This window comes from Pseudorasbora parva, chromosome 6 (genome assembly GCF_024679245.1).
Source record: "Pseudorasbora parva isolate DD20220531a chromosome 6, ASM2467924v1, whole genome shotgun sequence".
Lineage (NCBI taxonomy): Eukaryota > Metazoa > Chordata > Actinopteri > Cypriniformes > Gobionidae > Pseudorasbora > Pseudorasbora parva.
Window position 1 is genome coordinate 16974327 of NC_090177.1, and position 25933 is coordinate 17000259.

Sequence of the window (25933 nt, forward strand, 5' to 3'; positions counted from 1 at the left end):
TTTTCATTACATAAATGCAGCCTTGGTGAGCAGAAGATACTAAACATTAATCACATGATAGCCTACTTTATTGTCAATAAATAGCCTACATCGAGATGACTTGAAAAACACACATAATATTGTCGCAATCGTCTGATTGTCGTCGTCACGTTTAATCTCTCATAACGATTGTTTTCCTTCAGCAGCGTGACTGGGTATTACGAATCCACTATTGGACTTTCTATGTGAGCGCCCTCCTCATATTAGGAATCGAAAAAAATTACAGGTCATGCATAGATTATTTTTTGTCTCTGAATTTAAATCTTGATGTATTCACATTGGTTTCTATGTAAATACACTTGCCCGTGACCTCAAGAAGCGCGCTATAAACCGAGGTTAGAGAAGGCTGTTTTTAGTGTCCCTGTTAACTTGGCCGTCGCCGCGCAGGGTAACGCCGGATCGAATCCCGCTCGGAGCGGGTCGACTAGGATCGGTGAGACCCAGTAAAAGTGCGGGGGACGAAAATACATTTTATTAAAAGTGAGGGGGACATGTCCCCCGCGTCCCCCGCGTAATCTACGCCCATGTAATGATGAATAATTGTGACTTTATTTCTATTTATATAATATCACAATTGCAAATTTATCTCGGATTTGTGACTTTATACCCCAAAATGTGCTACTTTCCATAATTTATAGGTTTTGTTTTGCTCAGTGTGACTTTTAAAAAATATCCTAAAACAATTATCCTACAAGTATTTTTACTCTGAGGTGGAAACAGGCTTTCATTCAGTAAAAATAATTATTGTATTCACTAAATATCATAAAGCACACTTCATTTGTTGTAGGTCAACAGATATAAAGTTATGGTGCCTTTGAAGCCTGTCTGATATTAGTTTTCATATCTTGAGGGATATAGACATGCATTTACTGTCCAGCTTTCTGAAAGCAGCAGTTATGAGACTCATGATTAGGCCTATATGTAATCTATGTCTGCATATCTGTGTCTGTATTTTCCATTTAAAAAAATTCTAAATGTGTCCCTCGCCAGTTTGTTTTTTAGATATTTTGTCTAGTTTGATCATGATAACCGGTTGTGCCCTTACTGATTTAACTTTGAACACATTTAAAATCCGTCCCGCCATTATTTCCAAAGCTACAATTATCACAGAAATTGTGAATAAAGTCTTCTGATTCCATGCTGGCCTACACATGACTCGGGACTTATGTAATTGTGTCTGTTGGCCTATTGCTAAAATTTAAGCTCCATGTGACACATATAAAATGCCAAAAAATAGATTTGGGTCAAACAAGTCAAACATTAATGATTGTATGTTTAAACATGTTTGTGAACCTATTTGGATTTTGTCTGGGCAAACATTAAAATGCATTTTCCCATAATGCTGTGTCAGGACACATTGAGTTTATATAAGAGAGAGGTTGACCTCTCAGTTCTGACATCCTCCTTCATTTATCAGTCATATGGGGGCCGTAGTTCTCAGCATGACCACGGGTCTTGTGACATGCTCTGTTGGTGTCGATGCTCAAATGAATCCAAGTGTTGGATCACTTTCTGCTGACTAGTGTTTTACCATTAAAACCAGATGGTCTCGCTCCATGGAAACAACACCACACACACAGCAACAGAAAAGACAATACACACGGACACATTTTTGCATGATGATGAAATCATGCTCAGCATTCTTCTGTTTGTATCTGATTTGAATTTCTAAGATGAGAGATCTATACTGAATGTGAGGACATAAGGACTTTATGGAAGTGAGAAAGAAATTAAGCTAACTGAAATACCAAAATAAGTGTTTTATTTGTGCTTATAACACTGTAAATCCGAATTGGAACCCAAATCTCATGCACCACCCGTCACCATGATGGTTTTAATATTCTAAGGTTTATCGTTTGGGAGACTTAATGGAATTTTCAGTTATTTTTAATTTCAGTATGAACTTTGTCTCAGATATTTCTCCTAAAATATAAGACATAGACATTACATTGAGGGAATAAAAAGTAATGTAACTATAAAATGAAATTGGGAGTTTAATGCTGGATTGAAATGTTTGAGTTCACGTTTAAATATCTGACTTTCGATCTCAGACATTTGTGTACTGGCAATTTTAAGCACATTTTGAGCTGTTTTTTAGATCTCCACACTCCTCACTGTAAAATCATATTAGTTAGTTACTTAAAAGAAAAAAAAGAAAATGAAATCCAAATTAAGTGAAATAGTAACATAACATAATTTAACATAATTTCAGTCAGAAGCTTGGAGTACTGTCATGCTCAAAACTTTCAGTCCATAATTCGCTCTTTCACTGTGCGGTTATGAATCTTATTATGGTTATGTTACTATTGAATTATGAATCTTATAATAGTATGTTTCTAACAAATGCTTTGTTTGTATAGTTCACTTACACAAGAGTTCCAGTTACTAAAAAAGAACTGTAGAGAGTACTTGATCTTTTATTTTACTCTTGACTTAGTAGTTACAATTGTTGTTACCACTGATGTGTTCTGCATGCTAAATGTTGAAGTCTGTGTGTGACACAAGCATGATCAACTGCAAGATAGTCACAAATATAGAGAGATTACATCACCCAGTTAAAAGTTTCACAGGTGTTTATGATGTAAGTGTTAAGAATAAAATTGTAAACGATCATTATGGAAATATTCCATATAGGTTAATTTTAAAAAGTGACCTAATCTCCAACTAAATAATTAACTATAGTTAATTTTTCAGTCAGAAGCTAGGTCAACTTTTAGAAGCAATCTATTTACTTATCTATTACTTATCTCCCTTGGAAATAAAATAACTAATTTCTTGTTAATAATATTAATGTTCCAAGTGCTCATCCAAAGTAAACACTAATCACCATAATGGTAAGGTTTTTTTTCTTTTTTTTTCTTTTTCTTTTTTTTTCTTGACAAAATGGCCCTTAAACAATCAATTTAACTTGGGCTTTCAGAGCAACACTATGTGAATAGTACAGATTACTAGATTTTTACAATTAAGACATTAAGTGAAGTTAACTAAAATGTCTTAGAATCACTGTTGGATTTTACAGTGGAAGAAGTGAGATTATAGGGCTTTTTCTCAGGAGACAAATCTGAAAAGCAGAAGACTTAAAAAAAACTATTATTTAGGAGAAATAGTTGAGATCTTCAGCACTGTTGTTTCATTAAACCGCTTTGTTGTGTGTGTGTGTGTGTGTGTGTGTGTGTGTGTGTGTGTGTGTGTGTGTGTGTGTGTGTGTGTGTGTGTGTGTGTGTGTGTGTGTGTGTGTGTGTGTGTGTGTGTGTGTGTGTGTGTGTGTGTGTGTGTGTGTGTGTGTGTGTGTGTGTGTGTGTGTGTGTGCGCGTGTGTGCGTGATGTGTGTGTGTTTAGATTAGTTGACTTCATAGACATTTTACTGCTTTTCATCTTACTCAAACCATGATAAAAGTCAATTTCTTTAAATAGTTTGATTGCATCATCATCTGATGTTTTTCCTTAAATTAAAGATAAAAATGACCCAATGAGAAAAAATGTTGACACAGTAAGAGCATAATCCTATAAAATGGATGCTATAGCTCAGACCTTTTGGCTTTGAATTAGATAACAAATGTTGAAGTTTGAAATGCAGACTTTTTCCACCATTTAATCTCATTGATGATATCCAACATTTTAGATATTAAAAAGATCTTTTTTTCTTTACTATGGGTTTTTCTTTCTCAGGGCTTTATCTACTCATTACCGGTTCATTCATTTTCCTGCTATCAGTTTATTTAAGATGCGATGAGATTCAAATGAGAGTTCCCATCATAGACATTTTACTGACCTCCATCTTACCCAAACTATGATAACATCCTCAATGGGTCATCAAATGTAACAATCAGAAATATCCCACGCAATTCAAGAGCGCCAGTTTCACAAAACATTTAGTCATGTGACATGACGACACTCGCACACAGTCGATCACATGAAATTACATCTAAATGCTTCTATCAAAGTCCTGCGTCATAATGAATCAGCATAGCACTCTGAAGACAGAGAGACGGCCTGTCAGCATCCTGAATGCACTCCACTGATTCCAAACTCTGTTATTGGACCACTTACACTCTCGTGATGAATGGATATTCGTACTGGATATGTAAACAATATACAGGCAATTATGATGAAATGATAAAGGCTTGTGCGTAATTCCCATTGTTGATAGGGGAAGTTATTACTGCAATTTTAAGGAGTTTCTGATCCTTCAAAGGATGCACAGAATGGGATGATATGGAATAAACACAAAGATGATTTTCTAGGTCAAGCTAATACATGCTTGTGAAGAAATACAGACAGACAGCTAGATCTCTCTGAATTGGTGGACAGTGACACACCTCCCTTAACATTCCCAACACATAAACCCACCCACTGCAAACACACAAGTGACTGGCTGACCTTGTCCTCGATACTGAGTGCGTCATTGCTTTTATTAACATTTTTACCTCTGCGTGGAGAAGAACACGTTTCGCCGATATTTAGATAGTGGTTGATCGATGGATCATTTCCAATTTTAAATGTTTGGATTTGTTCTCTTTTTGACTCATTAACTGCTTCTCTTATGCTTCACAACACTATCATAAAATCTGCTTTAAGGACTCCCAAACTTTTTTTGTCAGGCGATCCCATTGATGTGAAGAATTTACTTGAATTTGAGACCTTTGCATGCTCACAGTTCTCTGACGTTGGTTCATTTTTATATGATAAACAAATAAAATAGATATTTTTTTCATTCTATAATGGTTTATTTATTTTAATTTGACATTTAAATGATTTAATGAATTATTCACTTCATAAACTCGCTAGTTTGGTAACTGACCATTGCGGATGATCAAATGATAAGAATATGATTATTAGGTGGCTAAACAAGAATGTAGAATAAATGTGTAAGCACATTGATCTATGTCTATCAGCGGAAGTCATAATCTCTGTATAGGGAAAATACTTCTTTTATATAATTCATATGAATTCTTAGTGTCAGTTTAGGCATGTTTCATTCCATTAAACAGAAATTAATAAGATACTTCTAGATATAGTAAGAATATTGTGGATGATATAGCTTTGATCATTTGGCATTAAATGACATGTCTGAGTTATACTGAATTTTGAAAAACATTGTTTATTTTGCTCAAAATTTGAGATATTAAAAAGATCTCACGTATAATGTTTCTTTATTGTTTCGCATTGTGAAAGGCCTTTCTTACACATTGTCAGTTATAATTTCCATAGAACTGAAATACATGTTTTGTGCTGGATGAAGAAAAAAAAATCTTAGAGCATTGTGCTTGCCTTGGCGTCACATGTACCAATATTTAATCTGCACAGAGAAGATTAGTGTGGCCCAGGGACAGGATGACACACAAATCCATGGAGATATCAGATGTTCTGGAGATCTATTTGTGATTTGGGCTGAAAACACAAATGTTAGAAGTTCAATCTCCAAAAAGTCGGTACCTGCAATTGATGTGCGGATTATGTGTCTGGCTGATTGATTGAAGGCATGTTCGTTTTGAAGATATGTCTGATAAAGGACCCTGAGAGAGGCAGACATCTTGACTCCATTGCTGGAAGGGTGTGTTTAGGTGTGTTCATAAGACACAAAGGAGACGTCTTGACGGGGAAGACTACAGCTGTGTTTCCCCTGTACGTGTGTATATATTGTGTTACTGTGTCTTTCAGTCTATTATACTCCTTCCGCCTCAGACAGGCGTCTCTGTCAGCCATTCAAGAGTGTATAAAGAGTGTGTGAGTCCATATGTCTGTGTATCATTATTACTGTGTCTGTGTATCTGTATTATTGTGTTCAATAAGCATGGAACAGCTGATTTCCTGACATGAACAAAGCGTGTGGAGAAAGCAGCATTTCCTTTGATTCTTTTCGGCCCACATTGTCCCTTCAGCATACACACACACACACACACACACACACACACACACACACACAATGATAGCAGGTAAAAGAATATGACGCAGACACTATACAGGGAAGATTTTTTTTAAGCATTCTGAAACACCACAGACAAGAAGGGAGATAAGTTTGACTTTTTGATGAAACAACTTTTTGTTTTTTCTTTTGCTGCCAATAAGACTAGCAATTTATACAAAAAAAAAAAAATGTTTTTCTATTATTCTCATGAAAAAGGACAAATCAAAGGATGCATTTACACCATGCTTCGCTCCAAACTAGAAACAAATCTACTTTTGTTCTTTTAGTAGAGCCACCGGTAACTCGTCTACTAAAAACAGTCAACTGAAATGAGCATTTTGAAACTCAATGTAAACTTTATTTCTGTCAAGTTAAGTCACACTGTAAACAATACAATTCTCATTATTTGCATTATTTAAATGTGTTATGATTGATTTATTGTATAATGGTATAGGTCCTACAGGAAATTAGCATACTATTATATTATGACTGAAATTACTTATCTGAGACATTCATGGTGAACGGTATAGCCTAAAACAGGGGGTTTCAAACTTTATGATGCCAAGGACCCCCAAATATGATGAACATTTATGAGGGACCCCCTTAAAAAATAAATATTATAAGTGTTAAATAGTAAGTGTGACATTATAAATACAACATATTGTTTCCAAAACCCAAAGAAGAATAAGCAACTTTCACGATAAATGTATGTAAGCAGCTTGCATAAGAATGCCTTACAACCTCAGTGAGTGAGATAAAGGGGACTATGGTGAGTAAAAGACACAGAGCAAACATGTACAATTCTGGAATGTAGCCTATACAGCAGAGAAACATTTAAAATGTTCAGTAGACTTTATTCAGTTTTTCTCTGTCTTTTTATTCTCTGAAAGTTTCTGGGGACCCCTTAGAACCTTCTGGAGGACCTCTGACTAGTAATCTAGACGCACCCTAGCGGCAACAAATGTAATCTGAATCACATCTTGATGTGGGTCTGGCTTTTTTTACGGTCTATGGTCTGGCTCCGTCTGGCTTGTCAGACGAACGGCGATCTCCTTGACTGCACTTTGAACGTAAAAAAAACTGGCGCGGGCCGCGGTAATTTTCGTTTAGCCAATCAGAAAACCTCTAATGCGCACTTTCTTACTATGACACGTGGGAAAGAATATATTGAATTGAACAAAGAATTTGCCCAGGACCGTAAATTCATGTACATGTTTTATTGATTCTCTATTTTTTTTTAGTTAAAATAACCAATTATTTAAACTTACTTACGTTTTAATAAGTCGTTGGATAGCTTCCCTCATGTCACATGGCTCCGTATTTTCCTACACAGCAGGAGGTCCATATATGGTCATCCGGGAACAGAGCGCAGAGACCAGGGCGAGGGTGAGATCGGTCAACAAAGGCCTGCACAGTCAAACGTACTGAAGGGAGTATAAAGACAGTAAAGGAAAGAGAAAATCAATTTAAAAAGAACAAAAATGGGACGTGAAAACAGATGCCAAACTTGCTTTGGTTCTGCTTGACAGGTAAAAATACGACGGAACTTACGCCCATGCTTACGCCAAAGCGACCGGTCGTGTCTAGTTGTAGTAAACTAAACTTCACTAGTAAGTACACTACGAAGTGTTAGTGAGACAATGTTTTTCAAATAAATTGGCCTATACTTACTTTTATGCACACTTTGAAGTATGGCAAACCAGTTCAATTTGACAGTGAAGACCGAAAAAAAAAGTTCGCCTCCGAAACTCTTTCTCCGGAAACTACACAGAGTACAAAGTGTACCCATCACCAACACTGGTCATGGCCTTTTTGGCATTAGTTTCCTCTGTAAACGGAGGTGGTTTGAGTGAACAAAAGACACCACTGAACAAAAGGCACTCTGTTCCACCATAGTCAGCTGACCCATGAGCATGAGTGGGCATCTCATAGGGCCTCCTACAAGCAAACGTCAATTTAGACTGGCACAAGCGCTTTAAAGCTCTCAAATGCTGCCCTGTGATGGATTTATTCTTTATATTTGTGGTCTATATATGCTTTAAAGGGTTAGTTCACCCAAAAATGAAATTTATGTCATTAATGACCCTAATGTTGTTCCAAGACCTCCGTTCATCTTCACAACACAGTTTAAGATATTTTATATTTATTCCAAAAGCGTATCTAAGTGTATGTACACTTTACTGTCCATGTCCAGAAAGGGAATAAAAACATCAAAGTAGCCCACATGTGACATCAGTTGGTTAATTAGAATCTCTTGAAGCATCGAAAATATACTTTGGTCCAAAAGTAACAAAAACTACATCTTTGTTTAGCATTGTCTTCTCTTCTGCCTTTGTTTTCAAACCTCAAATAAAGATTCAAACGGTCATGAATCAGCGTATTGATTCATGATTTCGATCGTGTGCCAAACTGCTGAAATCACGTGACATTGGCAATCCGAATCATGAATCAATACACTGATTCATGACTGTTTAAATCTTTATTTGAGGTTTGAAAACAAATGCACAGAGAAATGCTAAATAAAGTCGTAGTTTTTGCTATTTTTGGACCCGAATGTATTTTCGATGCTTCAAGAGATTCTAACTAACTGATGTCACATATGGACTACTTTGATTATGTTTTTATTCCCTTTTTGGACATGGACAGTATAGTGTGCCTACACTTAGATACGCTGTCTGACTAAATATAAAATATCTTAAACTGTGTTCTGAAGATGAACGGAGGTCTTACGGGTGTGTTTCCTGTTCTTTCCTTTTCTTTAGCAAGCCATATCAGCATGACACAAGAATTTTTACATTTGTTTTGAAACTAACCCTCTCCATCCCCATATCTTAGTTTACACGGTCCTCTTCCAAAATTGCTCATTGATCCTCTAGTAATCATTAATTCAGTCTTTCTGTTTGTGTTGACTTTCAGTGCTTGGGTGTATTGTGAATTCTGTTCGTCATTGGACCTCACTGAGATGTCATCTCCATCAAGAACTTGTTTTGGTTTATCTTGTGAGTAAATGCAAATACTCCCCCCTACACACATTTTACAGGTAAGCACATGCTTGTCAAGTGTTTTGAAGGTTATTAGAGGTTAGAAACATAGGTAACCAATCACATATGATGTGCAGAGACAGATGTTTTGTTGGTTGGAAGAAAACAAGATTCTGACGGTTTCTTTATTTGCTAATGAGGTCACTATTTCCCGGTTAGAAAAACATTTCTCCCCAACATCAAAAGAAAAATATGAAAATATAATTAGTATGCAAAACACCTATTTTAAGATTAGTTTTTTGCATTTTGACACTTTCTCCACAAAAATGTCTGTACATTAAAGATAACTTATTTTCATTATGCAAATAATCAATAAATGCAAAAAATAGAATAAATACATTACTGTAAATTATTGTATTATTATTATTATTTTCCCAATAAATAGGCAAGAATAAACCTGGTGTCCTACATGTTTTCCTGTTCAGTCCGACAACAAAGCACTTGAATGCATCAAGCTCCTAATCACGACTTCTGAAGTGGGAATTAGGAAATTTATGATATCACGTGAAGGCAGTATTATACACGGAGGTCGTAACAAGGGAACTAATTAGATGACGGGTGAATCTAATCATTAACTAAGGAGACAAATTAGGAAACACTCAAGGCTAAATTGAATTGAAGCATAATAAACAAACACATAGGAATGAAAAGACAACTAAACAAAACATAATCCTTACAATAGGATTGTTTTCATTACTGTATTATTATTTTTATTTTATTTATTTTTTTGCTTTAAAGCAATGAGAACTTTAGGGATAAATATGCTTATTTGTATTGACTATAAGGCCATAAAAATACAAACTATAATACAAAAGCTTAATGGTCCTAAAATAGACTTCATTGTCTTTATGCTATATATATATATGTACAGCTCTGAAAAAAGTTAAAAGACCACTTAACATGAATTTCTCAATGTTATGTGGTCTCATAATTTTTTTCAGAGCTATATATATATATATATATATATATATATATATATATATATATATATATATATATATATATATATATATATATATAATATATAATATGTATATACACACACAAGTGCTGGTCATATAAAATTAGAATATCATCAAAAAGTTTATTTATTACACTAATTCCATTCAAAAAGTGAAATTTGTATATTATATTCATTTATTACACACAGACTGATATATTTCAAATGTTTATTTATTTTACTTTTGATGATTATAACTGACAACTAAGGAAAATCCCAAATTTCAGTATCTCAGAAAATTAGAATATTGTTAAAAGGTTTAATATTGAAGACACTATTCAGCTAATTAACCTTTAAATGGCCTCTCAGTCTAGTTCTGTTGGCTACACAATCATGGGAAAGACTGTTGACTTGACAGTTGTCCGAAAGACGACCATTGACACCTTGCACAAGGAGGGCAAGACACAAAAGCTCATTGCAAAAAGGCTGGCTGTTCATAGAGCTCTGTGTCCAAGCACATTAATAGAGAGGCGAAGGGAAGGAAAAGATGTACAAAAGTGTACAAGCAATAGTGATAGCCGCACCCTGGACAGGATTGTGAAGCAAAACCCATTAAAAAATGTGGGGGAGATTCACAAAGAGTGGACTACAGCTGGAGTCAGTGCTTCAAGAACCACTACGCACAGACATATGCAAGAGATGGGTTTAGCTTTTACATTCCTTGTGTCAGGCCACTCTTGAACAACAGAAGGCGTCAGAAGGGTCTCGTCTGGGCTAAAGACAAAAATGACTGCTGACTGATCCAAAGTTATGTTCTCTGATGAAAGTAAATTTTGCATTTCCTTTGGAAATCAGGATCCCAGAGTCTGGAGGAAGAGAGGAGAGGAGGGGAACACAATCCACGTTTCTTGAGGTCCAGTGTAATGTTTGCATAGTCAGTGATGGTTTGGGGTGCCATGTCATCTGCTGGTGTTGATTCACTGTGTTTTCTGAGGTCCAAGGTCAATGCAGCCATATACCAGGAAGTTTTAGAGCACTTAATGCTTCCTGCTGCTGACCAACTTTAGATGCAGATTTAATTTTCCAACAGGACTTGGAACCTGCACACAGTGCCAAAGCAACCAGTGCCATGGTATCCCTGTTCTTAAAGGGTTAGTTCACCCAAAAATGAAATTGATGTCATTAATGACTCACCCTAATGTCGTTCCACACCCGTAAGACCTCCGTTCATCTTCAGAACACAGTTTAAGATATTTTATATTTAGTCTGAGGGTGTATCCAAGTGTATACACACTTTACTGTTCATGTCCAGAAAGGGAATAAAAACATCATCAAAGTAGTCCATATGTGACATCAGTTGGTTAATTAGAATCTCGAAGCATCGAAAATACATTTGGGTCCAAAAACTACGACTTTATTCAGCATTGTATTCTCTTCCACATTTGTGTTTAATCCTCAAATAAAGATTCAAACGGTTGTGAACCAGTGAATCGATCAGTGATTCGGATCGCGTTTCAAACTGCCAAACTGTTGAAATCGTGACACTAGCGATCCTAATCATTGATGTTGTACATGCTCATCCTTTTTATGTTCATACTTTTCAGTTGGCCAAGATTTCTAAAAATCCTTTCTTTGTATTGGTCTTAAGTAATGTTAAAATTTTCTGAGATACTGAATTGGGGATTTTCCTTAGTTGTCAGTTATAATAAGCAAAATTAAAATAAATAAACATTTGAAATATATCAGTCTGTGTGTAATGAATGCATATACAACTCCCACTTTTTGAATGGAAAAAGGTGAGTCATGACCTTTCAGGACATTTCTTTTTAAGATTCACCCCATCACCTCATGACCCATAATGGTCTTTGACTCTTGACCTTGCATATATTGGGTCATCAGAGCTCTCATAAATCTGCTAACAGACATTGAGCTGTCAGAGGCTGCTTTCCGGGATAATTCCCAAGATATTCCCACAAAAGAGATATCAGAATTGCACATTATACTGTCATTCTCTCTCTGCGTCTAATAATAAGAAGGCACTAAAAATAATAACAAACTGTAAGTCAAAGAGACCGGAAAGAGAGATGACACTCCATTTGTTAGTGTCTATGTTTGTGTTTTATGCTTACTATTGTATATATTATGCTACTGAAGTCTTTGTTTGAGCTGTTGTGTTTGTAATTTACAAATTGTGTGTGTGTGTGTGTGTGTGTGTACAGTGGGGTCGAAATTTGCAGAGCACACTTGGATTGAAAAATAAAATCTTGGATTGAACCTAAATAAATGTTATGATGTAAAAGTTTCAATAGTAAAAATTATTCTGCTGATTTGTAATGTAAGAAAAAAAAGACAAAGGGACAAAGAGAAGCATTTCCACTGGTGGTATCAGACTTTTAGACCCCACTGTATGTATCTTTCCTGTGGAGCTGTGCATTGTGAGTAGAGTTGTGTGTGACTTTTGACCCTGAGCTGTGCAGTGCAGACGACCGTCTCCAGCGCTTCTCAGCTTCTTCCTGTCCACACACACCCCTCTTCCTGTCCATAGAGTGGAGCTATTTTAAAGCAAGTGAAGGCCTGGACGGGCATAAAAGAAGCCAAGAGTGGAGACACACTGACTGCTGACTGTGTGTGTGTGTGTGTGTGTGTGTGTGTGTGTGTGTGTGTGTGTGTGTGTGTGTGTGTGTGTGTGTGTGTGTGTGTGTGTGTGTGTGTGTGTGTGTGTGTGTGTGTGTGTGTGTGTGTGTGTGTGTGTGTGTGTGTGTGTGTGTGTGTGTGTGTGAGAGAGAGAGAGAGAGAGAGAGAGAGGGGGAGGAAGGATTCCATCAGCTTTATGGCTGTTATGATTGAGGAAATCAGGAGAAGACAAGAACAATGATCTCACTGTTCTTCCTCAATCCTCTTCTAATAAGGAAATGACAGCTTTTTTTAAATGATTTAAAAAAAATGTGTTGATATGAAAGAGTTGATTACAAAGACAAAGTCCTAAAAGAGCCAAATATAGAGATTAACCTAGTTTTATTTAAAAAAAATATAAAAATATATATTTGATCACATTTTATTATCAATTTTATAGAGACAAATAAAAAAGTCTAATAGTCTTTTTTGCCTACAAAATTGATAATAAAATGTTTTAAACTATTTTTATGCTTTAAAAAGAAAACTGTCATTCCACAGAAGCATCAGAGACAACAAACATTGTGGACACAATAAGTCACACTGGCATACATTAAGGATAGTAAAAACAAATGCGGAAGAGAAGATCATGCTAAATAAAGTTGTAGTTTTTGTTATTTTTGGACCCAATTGTATTTTCGATGCTTCAAGAGATTCTAATTAACCAACTGATGTCACATATGGACTACTTTGATGATGTTTTTATTCCCTTTCTGGACATGGACAGTAAAGTGTGCCTACACTTGCATACGCTCTCTGACTAAATATATCTTTAACATCTGAAGATGAACGGAGGTCTTAAGGGTGTGGAACAACATTAGGGTGTGTCATTAATGACATCAATTTTTAATTTTTGGGTGAACTAACCCTTTAAGTATTTTGGGTTAACATGCCCCAGTATTGTCACAAAGTTTCTGTAAAATTATCTTTATCTTTTGTCCTAGGCAATGATGTTGAAAATGTCCAATTATTTTAAAAAAAAAAAGATTTCAAGGTAAGTGTTCATACAGAAATTCATTCAGTTCATACAGATTTTGTTCTCTTCCTAGTAGTTTGAGGTAAAGTGGGTTTATTTTGTTTACTAAGGCTTTGTAGAAATCATGCTTCGCACACTAACAGAACAATCACATTCATGCGTCACATGATCTTTTAGAAAGATCAGTCAGAAAAGAATGTACAGAATGGAGAAATGATGATCAAGTGAGATAAACGACACAGTATCACCGTGATTTCACAATGAATGCAAAGGGAAGGGCAGTGCATTGTAGATCTTTTTGAAAAGGAAACATTGCAAGATATTCGAAACTGCTGTCAGGGTTAACTGCCGTCAAAAATTACTTTCTGTTTTAGGAGACATTATGTTGTTTGATTATGAAGTGAAATATTCAACATGATGGATAATGGATAATTACTTAGAAAAAATGTTGGCGCCCATATTACATTTTAAAAAATAATATTTTAGTATAAAACTATTTTACAGAGAGTGTAATGGTACCCTACAAACTCTCATTGAGACCGCAAAAAGACCACCAAGAAAAATCTCCCTAAAATTAAAACAAGACTTTTTTTCCCCCAGAAAAATAAGCAGCAGCAAAGCAAAATATATATACAAATACGAATTATAACCCTAAAGCAAACACACATGAACAATAGACATATCATCATGTCAAACACTTTCTACCTCAATGTTGACACATACAAATGTTTTGACACGAGAGACAGTGACCTTGCTGTTGTGTAATATGGTTGTGGAGAGAGGATTGCTTTTCTAGTGGTCTAAGAGGCCATTGACCGTCAATGTGGACTAAATGCAACAGAAATCATAGGCACTACTGTGCATAGAGTGCATAAAAGTGATGCTCGAATCAGAAATGTCAAGGGTAAGTACAAGGGAAAGCTTAAGTTAAAGAATAGCACAACGATTAATTTTGGGAAGATTAATTAGGGCAGAATCTCTAAGATTGAACTGAGATACTCGCACATATGCCACATTCTACTGCATTAGATAAAGGCGATGCTGATTGTCAGTCTTACATAAGCCAGGCCGAGAGATAGTGAGGACAGCCTGTCTCCTCCTGCCTCACAGCCCTCAGGGTGGAGGGAACCGGCTGACTTACCGTCTCTTCAGCCCCCTTAACAAGCACAGCCCAAACACAGGTTATGTGAGGATCTTTACCAGCAATGATTCACAGCGGTAATTCTTCTGGTTTTAGAATCACCCTTAAGCCCTGAATGTCTGGTACTTGATGTGATATTAGAATTTAATTGTCTTACCATCATTTTTATTTATTTTAGCTTATTTTGTTTATACAGATGACATTCTGCAGATTAAAGGCTGTAGAAAAAGAAAAACAGAAGAGAAAGAGAGAAATAAAAGAAAAGATGGCAGAGAACTAGACCAAATATTAGACACCTGGTCATTTAAGTATTTTCTGTAATATTTTCTGAATATGCATACTAAACACTGAAGATGGGAAATAATTAAATGATGCTGTAACCAGCGATGAATACATTTTTAATGGGTACATAACACACAGTTTCTGTGAAGTAAATAGAGAAGTAATGCATCCTTAATATCTCCAAAGAGTCTTTAGTTTTATCGTATTTATAAAAGACAGATACACTGTACCGATTCTTTCTGAAAACAGCCAAGACATGATGCAGTGTCAATCACCGCCTGCGGTTTCAACTCGTGACTGGGAACAAACAAACACACTTGCAGAACTCCGTTGCTGCTCTGCAAAAACAAACTGCATCCACTGTTTACCTAACGCTGGGTTATATGGGAAGCTAAACAAGCTTTTCTTTCCCTCACAACCAAAACATTTTTAGTGACATTGTTGGTCTAAAAACAAAATGACTGTTACCCAAACAAAGTTCGTTGATAGGCGCGCGCTTGCTCTTGCTCTCGCTGCGGTTGATGTGTCCCTGCGCTCAACTGGGAGAAGTGCACATACAAGGAACATTATATAGGGTCAAACTAAAAAAAACTTTTCTGAAACATATATTAGAATCCTGAAGGAGTGTGTTTGGCACAGAAATACTCTAAATACTAAATGTTGGCCATGTTTAGCATGAGAATCCAACTCTTTAGCATTAGACACAATGTGATCAATGCTAAATTAAATTAAATTCACATTTATTTCTATAGTGATTTTTACATGAATACATATCGTTTCAAAGCACCTTTACAGAAAATGCATGTCTACAATACAGTTTAGAGTGATCTGTTATCAGAGGTGAATATGTTAAAGTAATGCATTTCAGAAACTTAAATATTCAAATCATACAATTAGCTAACAATGCATTAATTTGAGGCAGAAGCAATGAGCTAATTGAAGTAATCATTATGACTTGCGAACATAATCAATGCAATATAGAGGAAATTGTGCAATGTTGCATGTTGTTTCAGAGTTGTATATTGTTTGTGCTGCTGTGTTGAAATATATTCCATAAATGTGCACAGCGGATCAAATTGATTTATTTAATTCCAAGAGACCCCAAACGCATATGCATACAATTGCTGTTGAAAAGCCGGTCTAAGAATTAAGAAAGCACATTACACAGGGCTATTTTTATAAATGATATGCATAGCTTTCCATCTGAATAAATGATGGTCATTCAAAATTTCATTTTAGTAAATAATGACATAACTTTCATTTTTGCCTGAACAATCCCCAATAATTGTTGAATGAACTTCAATGTAATCCTCCACTTTAGAAAAGTTGACTGTTTTACTCTGTCCCATGAGAGGCGGATGCTGTTGCTGGGATATTGTTGCCTGGATACCATTGTTTCCATGTGTGTCCTGTATCTTTCTGTGGTCAGATGAGACTCCTACACTTGTGACGTAAAGTTTCAGCCAATCAGCATGCAGGATGAGTTAAGGGGTGCTTACGCAAGAGATAAGAACATACAGAGCGCATACAAATGAATTTAGTGTACACACACTGTCTGAATACTGATATGTTGGCACACACAACAGTGCTGCACTGAATTAGAAATTTCAGCTGTAACAACACAATGAAATTAACTAATTAATTTTCATTCATACAAACTTTTACTTCTAATTATGTGTGTGGGGATGAGAGAATTTTTACTCACATCTTCATTAGCACATGAATAACCATTCAAGCCTTTAACATGTTTCAGTCTCTCACTGAAAACAAACAACTCAGTTCAAAGCCTTGCTGTCTTGGAAAATATACAAGGCACTTCCCATCCCCCAAAACCCTTGAAAATATTTGGCTGACAACACTCCCGACATCACTACCTGCTTTCATTTTAGCTGTCATAGTGATCCAAAAAGAGCCCAAAGAGATTTTTATAGCATCTGTTTTGGGTGATCTGATTAGAAGTGAATTACATTTTACAGGTGTAAATTGTGATTTATCACTCAAACCACATTTGAGGGGGTCAAAATGTTGTTTTCTCACTGCTTGTTCTATAGAAGAGGGACCTGATCAAGTTCTATGCAGCCTGAAGCTGGAACTCCAGGTGGGATCAAGGAGTCAACTGTGCCGGATCTTCAGTAATGCCAAAGGAAATTCATGAGTCATCCTGCTGGAACTCTATAGCAGCTGACATCCTTGACTGATGGACAGAGTGATAGAAGATGATTTTTATGAAGTAGGTAAACCGTGTTTTGCACACACTGTGAATAATTCAAGATACACTACCATTCAAAAGTTTGGGGTCAGTAAGATTTTTAAGGATTTTTCATCTTACTGAACTCAAGCTTGAATATATATATATAAAAAGAGACCACTTAACATTTCTCAATCTTAATTGGTCTTTTCCTTTTTTCCAGAGCTGCATATATGTATATCCATATGTGACATCAGTTAGTTGATTAGAATCTCTTGAAACATTGAAAATACATTTTGGTCCAAAAATATCAAAAACTACAACTTTATTCAGCATTGTCTTCTCTTCCGTGTTCCTCAAATAAAGATTCAAACGGTTATGAATCAGTGAATTGATCAATGATTCGGATTGCCAATGTCACATGATTTCAGCAGTTTGGATGTCAAACAGCTGAAATCACGTGACATTGGCGATCCGAATCATTGATCTATTAACTGATTCATAACCGTTTGAATGAAACATGATGTTGGTAAATTGTTTCTGCCAACAATTTTTTTCCCACTTTTCACACTAAATTTCAAGCCAGAGTCTGATGAAGAGCATGTGGCCTGAAACATTGTCTGTTTGGTGAAAGAGTGGCTAAATATTTTTGAGCAACATCATGTTTTGATTTTGCTTTATGTTTCTTGTTGCGTACCTGTATTAGTCATTTTGAAGTGTCTTTGGAAATACTCAGTTGTGCGCATACCAATCAAATGTAACAATGCATAGTGTATAAAAAAACTCATGCACACATTCACACAAATTCAAATTCAAACGCACATCCAGACCGTGCTCAAGCAAGAAGGAATTTAGATCAGAAAAGAGTAAAGGTCTGTAAATGTGTGTGTTGAAGGTCATTTTGAAGGGCAGTGGAATGTTATCAGCGTTGGTTCTAATGCCAGGAAGACTTTCTTGAGTTATGTAACGGTACAATGGCATTCCACACACTGGACAATCAATTGACCACTATGGCTCCAGGAAACAATGAAGGGTGGGTGGGTGTGTGTGTGCTGTGTATGCATGTGTGATATCCTCTACATTCTTAACCTGATGCCACAAAACTGCAGCAGTGAAGTGAAACTAGGTTAAGATGCCACTTCAGGCTGTCTGCAAAATCTACAGATCTGACAGGTTTGTCGTGCATGCCTGTGCCTTTGTGTGGAAGCGAGAGAGTTGTTGAGAAGATGTTCACTTCTATCATTCTTTGTGTCATTAACGTTCTCATTAACTATTCTCATTATTGAGCGGTTTAGCATTTCGGACGAAGCTGCCTGTGGAACGGCTGAATTGGGGGTGACTTTGGACCAATCAGCTTTGAGAATAAGGTGTGTTTCTCTTTTTTTCCAACAGTGAGAATCCAGGCCAAGTCCTTTGGGATCTCTCTGCTCATATCCAATTCACTTTAACACAAGCCGTCCTTTCTGCTCTGTCTCAAATTTATTGTTTTCATCTCTGACTCATCTCTCTCTCCTTCTCTTTTCCTTTCTATCATGGTTAAATATTCTCTTTGTATGGTCTTGTCTGTGTTGTGAGTGACTCCTTGTCATTAGCTGTAAGTAAGTGGATACATTTTCAAAAATGAGCGATGAAACATGCTTGTCCAGCTCTGGTCCTCTTATAGTCAACTGTTGTTATTTAGTTTACAAGTTTCACATTCACTGCATACAGAGTACCCTCAATATCACATTGCAAAATCATGAGAATCAAAATTGGATAAGATATTAAAGGAATAGTTCACCCAAAAATGTCCAAGCTACCTTTTCTCAATACAATAAAAGTAGAGGAAAAACAGGGAACTGTTCTCTCCTATTGTTTCTACTTGCTTTATGCATAAATCTCCCTAAATATAGTTAACACCATCACTGCAAACGTTTTCATCATATATTAGGTTTATAAAATAATTTCTATCTATTTATATGGAATGAACATGTATATAATATCTACTCAGTCAATGTTCAGAAGTCTTGATCAGTAACTTAATTTTATTATTATAATTTTTTGATTAATTGTTTTTGTTTTAGTGTATAGTATATCATTTTTTATAAAATCTTTGTATTGACTTGGCCTTAAATTACGTTTAAATGTCAACTTTATTATCTGATGAGAACAGGAACAAGACAGTTGTGCAAATATAGAAAATTCGAAATGCATAAACTGTGAGAGAGCTTAATATAGACTACGAAAATAATGGGATTCTCCTCACCATATCTCTGCTGCTTAAATCATTCATAGTGTCTTTCCTTCCTCCTTTCTGTCTAGCTATGCTTTGACCTTTCCAGAAATGCAGAGCAGTTTAGGGACACACATGATACACACATGCCCTGAGTGCTCTCTCTCTCTGTGTGTGTGTGTGTGTGTGTGTGTGTGTGTGTGTGTGTGTGTGTGTGTGTGTGTGTGTGTGTGTGTGTGTGTGTGTGTGTGTGTGTGTGAGAGAGAGAACATCATATGTCTATAGCTTAACCTCATGTCATATTTGACACGGTCACTTTCACGGTCTTAGGCATGAAATGCATTCAAACACACTAGCACACTAATGCTGTGCATCCAGTCTGTTGCTGTGTCAGTCAGGGCATTTTCAATCTGTCCCTCAATCATTCTCTCCACGTGCAGAGAATGTGAAAGCGCATATACAATCCTCCCACTGCTCACTAAGATAAAACAGATGTTGCGCACATATGCTGTCATTTAAGCCAGTACTGTTCAAAATGGGTTTTAATGAGTGTAAATGGAATGAGGTTGTAAATTTATGTTTAGGAGGAGCATCTAGTCTTGCATGTTATACAAGTGTATATTATACAGTTTTCACAATAAATATTAAGACTAGCTTAGAAATGCCTATGTAATTGCTTTAGATAACAATTCATCAAACCAGGTGCCACTTCTAGAACTATGTAATGCCGTGAATCGTTTCATTTGGATAGTCCAGTTTTTAATACACTACTGTTTGGGGTCGGTAAGAATTTTTTTAAATGTTTTTTTAAGAAGTCTTTTCTGCTCACCAAGGCTGCATTTGTTTGATCAAAAACACAGTAAAAGCAGTAATATTGTGAAATATTTATTGAAGTTTAACTGTTTTCTACTTGAATATATATTTTTTAATGTAATTTACTGTGATGGCAAAGCTGAATTTTTAGCAGCCATTACTCCAGTCTTCAGTGTCATATGATTCTTCTTTATTTGGTGCTGAAGAAACATTTCTTATTATTATCAATATATGTGATCAAGATGCAAGTTTTGGGCACTTGTGATCTACATACAGCACCTGCTGCAGTATTTCAATCACTAAAAACAGCGGGACGTTTTTTTCAGCGTGAAAAACACTTGCACCAATAAGGAATAAGGATTTGTTGATCTGAGTTTTATTTTAAATCAAGTTAGTTTTAAACATAAACTAACTATGCATAAAGACTAGACTAGATGTTAGAATTAAAAGGTAGATCAAGTAGCAGAGTGTAAATCCTTATTAGCGCAACCGTGAGTTCAACCCACCCTTAAAGTGCCTTAATGTATTAAAACAGTGATATTGAAATATCAAATTCAGTTTAAACGTTTTTGATGATGCATACTAACTATATACAGGCGAGAAGATGATCCAAGAATATGAACGCAACCTGTTTTCTTTATAATGTTTTTTGTTGGAAAAAACACAAGGGCTCATGAACTGTGTTTTTTAAATTGATTTACGATGTTTGCTGGGGTGTATTTTTAATGTTAGAATGCTTTTTTACATAAAAAAGTCATCATTTATAAATAAAAGGCATTTTTTCCTACCTTGATTTTAGCCTCTGCTCTGAACGCTCTGTTTTAAGGGGCGTATCTGCTATGAGTCTAAACGCCGCCCACTGCTGTGATTAGCTAACGTCTTTGCATATGAAATAGTATTATTCCCTCTTTTAGCTTGTTTTTACAATTCAAGCTCTTAAAGTTAACTAATCGTGAAAAGTGTTGCACGACATTTAGATCTATGGCATTATATTAAGATCGTTGCATGAAAGGTTGCAGTGATAATCACTGTAGCTGATCACACACATGCTGAGAGCATGAAAGCAAGATCTTGTCATTGCAACTCAGTTTCTTTACACTAACGAATGTTTTCATCTTCACTTTCAGTGCAAATGTGATATAGTTAAGAGATTCATTGAATAAACGGGAGTCACTAAAAAAACTCCCTGTTTGAATGACAGCTGCAGCACGCGCTGCTCACACAATTGCAAAGGGAACTTTCGTTGATCGCTTGCTTTATAAAATTGTATTACCGTTAAATAACAGATTATTTTCATCCTACTAAGAGAGACAATGCAAGTTGATGTTTAGTCACTGATTTGATTTACTGACACAAACATCTGGCTACATGAATCATCACATTTCAGATCAGGTTGCATTACTGTTGAACCCAATCACTGCACAATATTTTGTAATCCTCAACAGCATGTTTATTGCTTTGTACCTCAGTGGTTTAACACTAGGTCTATGTAACATGCTCAAATCGGTGTGCTGGGATAAAACGGCGTTGATCTTGAAGTAGGCGTTGATCTTCTTTTTCTGTGGTGGTGCTTACCTCCCTTTGACATCATAGAGCCCCAACCTGTTGTTTGCTGGGCCTGGTGTCTATAAAAGCTTTTCTTTGACTAACAAGGAAGTTTTTAGCTCTTAAACTAGGAAATTCTTATGTTATCTGTTATAATAACATTTTATCAAAAGGTAATTTAGCAATGAATCAATTCTTTAACAGGTAATTTTGTGTTGCATTAATATTCTGTGTTTGTTTGGTTGCCTGTACAAAGTATGCATAATCAGTAAGGTTTATACCGAATTTGGTATTTAATGTCACTGTCTTACTACCTTAGAACTCTCAACAAACCTAGTAAAAATGAGTGACGGACAAAGGAGGAAAGCCTTGTTTTGCCCTCCAGGTGGGTGTTCCTATAATGTTGTGAAGTCATGTGAAAACTATGAATAGAAGGTTCAGGAGTGATTTGAAATAGAAATCTTTTGTAACATTAAATATGTCTTTACTGTTACTTTTGACTCCAAAAATTAAATCGATGTCTTTCAAAAGTCCTTTTAAGTCTAACGGATCTGTGTGTTTGGTCAGTCCTTTATTGAAAGTCTGATTTATTGTAATGTAATTATTGTAATTACAGAATCATTTATGTTGTTCATTCATTCTTATACCAAATTTTTTTTCTCTTATTAAATAGTAAATTACATCATTGGATACTTTTTTTTTTTTTTTGTAAAAACATATTGCCCCATTAAGCAACTTTATCTTTACCACCTTAAAGATGGTATGAGCTTAAAATGTGTGAGAGTCAGTTCTCCCGAACGTCTCTCAATTCACACACAATCACAGTTTTCACAGATGCCACTGTCAAAGCATCATGAATATGTCCCTACTCTTTCACTCCCACACCCATCTTGCCGCAGAAGTCTGAGGAACGCTGAATCCTGGGAGATTCAGAATCCTAATGACTCATCATGTTTGAAAATCTGACACGCTGACACATACACACTGTTCAGCTAAAGATGTTAGTGGCATCGGTTTTCTCGCTAGTTGCCCTAAACCACATTCTGCAATTGTCTTCTATGAAAAAATGCAAATGCTTGAACAAAAATATGCGTATTGTGGCTCAGAAATTACATTTCTTTTTTTACCTCCTCTCATTGACCTTGAATGTCACTCATTGCAGCCTTTTTTTATCCTACATCCCTGATTTTATCCTATATTTACACACACCCTCTCTCTCTCTCTCTCACACACACACACTTAGTACCAAGATTTAGCAATGCATCAGTCATAGCTACTCCTCCCACTCCACCTGTCAACCTTCCATCCATGACATCTCTCCATCTCTCTCAGCTTCAGTGGTATATTGGCATACCACTATAAACTTTTTAAAGGGAAAACTAGAGCAAATTTGTACATCTTTCAGTTTGTATCCATAATTGTGTCAATCTATCTGTCTAACACAAAACATCCCATTTGTCTGGCCTGAATTCATGTTATGAATTTTACATCTCAGCTTTGGTAAAATGTAAGATTTCCCGTTCTCACGTGTAACTTATTCTGTTTGGCTCTGAAACATCATCAGCACGTGAGGGGAAAGAAGCTATTCTGAGAGAGAAAAAAGAAGTGAGAGAGAGAGAGAGAGAGAGAGACACTGTGTCCCCGAAGATATCTTGCCTTCCCTGTAGCATAGAGAGAGAATCATGTTTATTTTATAAGGCTCACACACTCTCTTTTATGTGTGTGTGTTTGTGAGTGAGAGAGTGTAACTTTGAAAAGAAGCTGAGCGTTTGGAATGAGAGAAGAGAAGAGGGCAGATGATGTTGTTGGTATCGTGGTGCCTGTGGATTTTTTGGACTGAGGTACCAAGGGCCAAAATGCTCCGACAGCGATCTCATCTTTTCCACAAAACACAACTCAAATTATTTTTTGAACGACCCCAAACTTTTAAACAGTAGTAAATGAGACCTAACTGAAATGCCCTCTAAATGAATTGCAATATTCTCTTTCCTGTTGCTCTGTATAGTTTTGATCTTCAGATTTGTATCCTTTGACTTACAACTTGAGTCTAGTGAGAAGCCAACTTCAAAGACATCCAAAGGCACAAGAGAGAGAGAGAGAGATAGAGGTTCTGTGTCAATTTATGTCAGAATGATGAGTTTTAATGTCTTATCTTGCATACTTGCTGGAAGAAAAACATAGCTTGGGTTGTATGCTGTGTGCCTGACAGTTGGCCAGTGTGCTGATGAATAAACGTCTCTATAAATAATAGATGTGCTCTGTGCTTTGATTACTAAATATATGCATACAGATATCGATTGATTAAAGGTACAGTGCAATGAGTAATGTATCAAAAGCAATGATATTTGCTTCATGCAAAAACTTTATCTGCATTTTGATGGGTCGACCCAGAATGTACGTGCAATCATCTTATTCATATTATTGTCCCCTTAAAAAAAAAAATAACCGGGAAGATGTTGTTGTCCAGTGATATACTATAGGTCATTGTTGTACAATGTGGAGCAGCTGTTCTGCAAAACAACACATTAGGAACTAACATATATCTGACTTGTAGATATTTGAAATCGCTCGTCTTTTGCATATTTCATATTTCACAGAGCGACTGATTATATCAGACAGATTATATGAGACTCCTTTCAATGCTCAAACTGATGCAACACCAGTCTTACTATGAAAAATGAAGAGAGTGAGCCATGAAACGCATGTAATAATCTTATTTTTCCAACGGCAGTTCATTCTTTGGTGGTTTCTTGCTCTTTGCGAGGTATTTTGGGATTGATTGGGCAGAGCAGACAGCAAGATCAGTGATATGCATAAAATGAATACCTCTTTTGTCCAGGATGAAAGACGTTTTTTTTCTTCTCAGGTTGGCTCTCAAATAAAAGGATCCAGTCTGTTATTGTGAATCAGACAGCTCTCACAGTGAAGATGGGGAAATGCATTTTCTCCTTATATGTAATTTGTGAAATTGCCTCTATATGGGATTTTATCTTTCAGTCATCTCTAAAAAGAAGAAAATATTTTTTCAAATTTTGAGAGTGTGTGATTCAGATATCTTTGATCTTGGGTTTAGTGGTATGAGTCATGTAGTCTACACAAGGTTTGCCATCCACACTAATCAAGTAAATGACCACTGAGATTTTAGTAAATTATTTTGCCCGCTGTGTTTGCACGATGAAAAAAAATTAGCCACTACAGTGCCACTTTTTTTTTCTTGTCTGTTTATTAACTATTTTATGGTCTTTATGGCTAATTATATTACATTTATTTTAATAATGCATTTAATATTTATGCATTTGGAATTGCCTGGGAAACAAACTCATGAAGCATTCCTGTTCAGAGTGCATTTTTTTATTGGATACATTTTTAATACAGTAAAGTACACAATATATGTATTTAGGATATACAGATTTTTTATTTATTTAATTATTATATTGTATTTATATTTTTTATTATTTTGTGTTGATTTATTGTATTAATTGTTAATTGCAATAATAATTAAATAATAGTAATTCATTATAACAGTTTATAATAGTATATCTTATCAAGTTTATTAGGTGGGTTGGTTTCAAATATATATTTATTTATTTATCAATTGGGGGAAAATGTCCATTCAGACATCATTTAGTTTATTTTGTTAAAGCAGATTAACGTATTTACCACAAATACATCCATCTTGTATCTTTCTTTGAATGTTGTCAACCTCCTGATGTACTACTGACTTACAGAGAAGGACAACGAGTTGATGGATCTCTCCATCATTATATCTTTAACTCCGTATATCGATTCTCCCCTCATTATCTTCCGTTCTCTCTCTCTGCAGATGTATGACATCCGCTGCTCGCAGGATGACGAACCTGTTGACTCATTTCACCCCTGCTCATTCATAAATGATTCTTGACCAAGAGAATTCCAGAACAAAAACAGACAGGTAGGTGAGAAAGGGAGCATGAGAGGTGTGTGTGTGTGTGTGTGTGTGTGAGTCAGAAGAGGCTTGCAGCACTGCAGCGGTTCCTATAACAGCAGTGGTCAGGCTAAACACACCCATCCAATCCATCAGCCTTCATTCATCCTTCGCCCATCCTTCCATTCACACAATCAAAGCAGTGGAGAGGGAGGGAGGGAGGGATGGAGAGAGAGATGCTGCGATAGAGAGAGCATCCACTGCTGCAGAA

The 25933-nt window shown here is 36.0% G+C and overlaps 1 long non-coding RNA gene across 3 annotated transcripts; it reads left to right on the plus strand.

Moving 5' to 3' along the window:
- The first annotated feature begins 7273 nt into the window (after positions 1–7273).
- LOC137078517 (uncharacterized) lies at positions 7274–25898 on the plus strand. 3 transcript variants are annotated; one of them, XR_010905310.1, is made up of 6 exons: positions 7351–7476; positions 8864–8946; positions 17052–17230; positions 18484–18555; positions 25582–25689; positions 25819–25870. It is a non-coding gene; the product is annotated as an uncharacterized lncRNA (long non-coding RNA). The 3 variants fall into 3 exon arrangements; XR_010905308.1 differs by lacking the exon at positions 18484–18555 and having other exon boundaries at positions 7274–7476; XR_010905309.1 differs by having other exon boundaries at positions 25582–25898.
- Positions 25899–25933: the final 35 nt, after the last annotated feature.